The 4825-nt window shown below is 50.4% G+C and overlaps 1 pseudogene; it reads right to left on the bottom strand.

Moving 5' to 3' along the window:
• Positions 1-259: 259 nt before the first annotated feature.
• LOC136509902 (putative WUSCHEL-related homeobox 2) lies at positions 260-1748 on the bottom strand (annotated as a pseudogene).
• Positions 1749-4825: the final 3077 nt, after the last annotated feature.

Here is a 4825-nt window from a genome sequence, read left to right as displayed (position 1 = left end):
CGTACCCAGCTAAAAGCTTCACAAAGCAGCTGCAACACTCTCATCTCATCTACACTCTACACTAATAAACACGCACTGTACGCACGGGCACATTCCATAATAACTCAATAAGGAATCACTGCACTGCACTGCACTGCACTGCACTGCACTGCGTGCCACTCCGGGCTGGCCGGCCGGGCCGGCCTCTTGAGTAGCTTGCTCCTGGTGCTCAGTGCTCACTCCCTCTAGCTAGTGTAGACGTACAGTACATGCACTAATCTGTAATCTTTATAAACTAAGTACACCCTCTAATCAAACACGTACATGCACCGGAAAGAACAAGAAGACAGACGACGACCACCACCACCACGACGACGACGACCACGACATTTATAGCTCGTAGCCATGGAGACTTGAGAGAGTGAGAGAAGCTAGCTAGCTCTAGCTCTAGCTGTAGCTAAATTGATTGGGAGGGACGACATCGATCATGTCAGTGTGTGCACTACTGCATGACATGCATCAAATTAAACAACTGATGACGACGACTAGCTAAGTGATTAATAATGGCCATGCATAGGTCGATCAGGCCACGTCGTGCTGCTCTTCCTTGAGCCCGCCGGGGAAGAGGTCCAGCGTCTTGAGCGGCCGGCAGAAGGGCAGCCGGCGGCGGCGCCACCTCGAACCCCGGAGGCGTCGTCATGTCTACGGCGGTGGAGGCGGAGCTCACGACAACGTCGTCAAGCGCCACGCCGAAGTTGTCCAGCTTCCCCAGCGACGAGTACTCCGGCCGGCCGAGCGCCTCCGCCGCTGGCACAAGCCCTCCTCCTCCGCCACCCTGTGCGTCGTTGCATGGATGGATTAGTATATTATATTATATATGTAGCGAGATAAAGATGGAAACTTTATTTCAACTCCGGCGATGTGACGTGTAGATAGACGTTAGTACGTACGTACTACTCGGTTCCTACCTGATGCTGATAGTGGAACAGCTGGGGTCGTCGGCGACGGGGGGAGTGGCGTTGCCGGCGCACCTGCTCGCCGGTGCAGCGGCAGCGAAGGGGTAGTAGTAGCCGTACGCCGCAGCGGCCGCTGCCGCGGCAGCAGCCGGGGTGGGCGAAGTCGACGGGGAGAGCAACTGATGATGCCCGTACGGCGCGACCGGCGGCGGGGCGGCAGCCAGGAAGCCGCCGTGGTGCGCCGCGGCGGCGTAGTACTGGGCGCAGGAGAGGAGGTGGTGGCTCATGCAGAGCCTGCGGCGCAGCTTCTGGCTGGTCCCGGGCCTTGTGGTTCTGGAACCAGTAGAAGACGTTCTTGCCCTCGATGCGGCCGTAGCAGGCGAGGTGCGCCGTGATGTGCTGGATCTGCGACGCGTTGGGCGTGCGCAGGCCGCCCCGGTACATCTCCTCCAGGATCATCAGCTGCTCCGGCGTCGGGCACCACCGCGTCGACCCCGCCAACCACCTGGGGCTGCGGCTGCGGCTGGCCCTGCTGTTGCTGCTGCTGCGAGGGCATGTCGTCGTCTACCTCGCTCGATCTGCCAACTACGTACTTCCAGCTAGGATTTGATGAGTAGCTATTTGTGTACGTGCTCGACGGATCGATAATCAATCAGTTCGTTGGTTTGTTTGCATGCTGTCTGTGAATAAGCAAGCAAAGCTTGTTGTTTGTGGCTGGTTGGTTGGGTGTGTTGAGAGAGAGGGGGAGAGACAAAATGGGTACTAGGAGGGAGGAGGAACAGATGGATAGTTGGGTGGATGGAGGTCCGATGAGGATCGGAAGAAGAGGAAGAAGCATATATATAATGGAGAGAGAGAGAGGCCCGGCCCGCTACTGCACTGCTTCCTTCTTCCTGTCTGCAGTATTATATATATAATAATGGATCCAGACACTACTATACATAATAATACACGCGCAATTGCGCACCACCCACCACCACCACGATGGAGTTGAGTTTAGTAGTACTCCTAGGCTTTAGAGAGAGAGGGGAGAGGGAGAGGGAGAGGGAGAGGGGAGAGGGAGGACATGTGTACTGCAGCGACTGTTTATTGAGAGAGAGAGAGCAGGGGCAGAGCAGACGATGTTGTTGTGTACCCTCTCTGTTTGTTTAGTTTTTTTTTTCATAAAATACTATTAAATCAGTTAAAATCAGTTGAAAATATACTAGTCTAAAGTGTACCAGCCGGACACGCCCAATGACATATTATGCAAGAGAAGCGGCATGTGTACTGTTCATAGGTAAGGTACTGTGGCGAGTAGGCAGCAGTCATCTTTTTTCTCACTGAGCTGAGCAGCCAGCCAGCTATAGTCTGTTCGGTTGGCTGGTTCATATCGTTACTGGTTCGTGAAAAAGTACTGCTGGCTGGTTTGTGTGAGAGAAAAATACTGTTCTGGCTAAAAATTTATGATTATTTACGACAGGCCACAGCCAAACGAACAGGCAGGTGGAGCTGCTACTGCTGTAGCGACGAAATCAAAAGAATGAATGTGATAATCAAGAACGACTGTGTACTGTCGTATGGTGGATTTCCTGACCGATTAACACCACTGCATATCCAACATGTTTCGTACCGACAGCCCCGGCCTCCCATATATCCTCTCCTAGCTATTATCATATGTACAGTGTGTATGTATTTATTATTGCTAGGATACACGTACGTTCGTTGTGTCGTCGTTGATTTCGTGCTTGAACGAACGCGGCGAGCGTGGTACGTGTACTTGTGCGTGCACAGTTAATTTGGTCACTCGTGCTGCTAATAGCTACTCCTCTCGATCGCTCGCCAACACAACACAAACGTCAAGCGTCAGTAAAGTGGCCATTGTAGGTACTACGTGTAGCTAGACGATACTAGCTACTCCTACGTCGATCTGCTAGCTAGCTTACCTTGTTCTAGCAAACGACGACATAGATGGTGATCGATCCGATTAGGTTTAGGTACACACACCAGCTAGCATGCATGCATTGGCTGACTACTAATACAGTAACAAGCATTGGCTGAGACGATAAACCAGAGATGATCTCACAGTTGTGCATGGACGGACGGTCGACCACACTAGAAGCTAGCGTGCAGTAGGAGTACATTATTCCTATTTAGAAAAATGGCTCCTTTCCTCTATCTGTATCCTGCAACTGTATGCAAGGCTGCCTGCGAGTGCCTTGAATATAGGTTACTGGTGCAGAGTTATTTAGCACGTCGTGTCGTGCCTTCATTCTGATTCTGGCCCGGCCGGCCTCTCGCTGCTGCTGCTCTCTGCCTGCGTCTGCCTCTGCCTGCTCATCCTTCAGAAAAAAAAAAGAAGCCCATCAGTGGTGACTCTTCAGACAGAGATAGAGAGAGAGAAGGCCTGCATGCACTGCATGCGTGCATTTAAGGGGAGAATTACACGTCGGATTCTGGAAATATGCCTAGGATTTAGGCCGACGACCACACCAGTAGATGGAGCCAAGGAAAAAGAGAGCTTGCATTGCTCTTGCACAGTTGTTGCAGTTGCAGCAATGGGAAACCGGGGAATTATGAGGTGATGATGGCCCCGCCCCTGCATGCCCTTCCAGCCTTCCCTTCCTTCGTGGCTAGCTCATGGCTCTCGTCAGGACACTTCACGCTTGCTTGCAATGTATCGTGATGCGTGCTCTCCTCTCGGCTAGTGGCCTAGTACTAGTAGCTAGCTGGACTGCTGGGTATATGTGTCCTTGCCGAGTGGCGCTTTTGGGGCAGGGAAAACTGCAGCGGATCAGCAGAATTCAGTGGGTAATTACTTCCATCCTTTTTGTATTTCCTGCATTCCTTACCTATACGGCTATACGCCTATACCTACACGCTACTGTATACTCCTAAACTCCTACGTAGCAGCTAGTCCATCTCGATACCCCCTCCTATACTCGATCCTGTGTCCTGTACGTATGTATTATATACGGAGTATTATGTATAGTGTATGTACTCCTATATGGTGAGGCTAACTGTACCTCACATCATTTACTAGTGTTTGCTCTTTTCAATCCCGTCCACGCTCGCAGTACTGCGGCAAATAAAAGAGTTGAGAGACTTTAATTTGTCCAAGGCCTAAAATAAAGGTGGTATCCAATGGTGTTATAACAACTTAAGCATTTGTTTATATACTTGCTAAGGCCATCCTTGCTTTGTTTTTTTCGAACCAATAACAACATGTTCTTCTGATATTTCCTCCATGATAAATATAAGGTATCAGAACATTCAAAATTTGTCCTGAATTATAAGTGACTAGCTAGCGAAACAACATGTGCTCCCGCACGGCCGAGAAAATATGAAGCATTAATTTTTTTTATTATGAATAAATTTATTACTTCCTCCGTTCTAAATTATAAGACGTTTTAGTTTTTCTAGATATGTTGCATTTGCTGAGCCGGCGGTCTGGCTCTGTGAGGATCAATGAAGATAGTGTCTTGGAACTGCTGGGTCTGGGCAACCGCCCGGCAGTTCGGGACCTTCATTCTTTTCTTGTCAGAAACAAAATTGGACAAGAGGAGGATGGAAAAGGTTTAAGTGGCTGCTGGGTTTGGGAAACATGGTGGTGCGAAGTTGTCACTGGTAGAGAACCGAGCTTTACTCCCAGTGGGGAACCCCCTCTAGTCCCGGTTCCCCACCCGGGAGCAAGCATCCGGGATTAAAGGGGGGGTCCTTTAGTCCCGGGTCAGGAACCGGGACTAAAGGAGGACCTTTAGTCCCGGTGGGTAACACCAACCGGGACTAAAGGTGCCTCCTGACATGCCACGATGGCCGGCACCTTTAGTCCCGGTTGGTAATACGAACCGGGACTAAAGGTTTTTTTCTTTTTTCTTTCCTTTTCATTTTTTTGTTTTCTTTTCAAAATA

Source organism: Miscanthus floridulus, chromosome 16 (genome assembly GCF_019320115.1).
Source record: "Miscanthus floridulus cultivar M001 chromosome 16, ASM1932011v1, whole genome shotgun sequence".
NCBI classification, from domain to species: domain Eukaryota; kingdom Viridiplantae; phylum Streptophyta; class Magnoliopsida; order Poales; family Poaceae; genus Miscanthus; species Miscanthus floridulus.
Note: the sequence above shows the minus strand (reverse complement) of the source record. Positions and strands in the feature narration are given on the sequence as shown.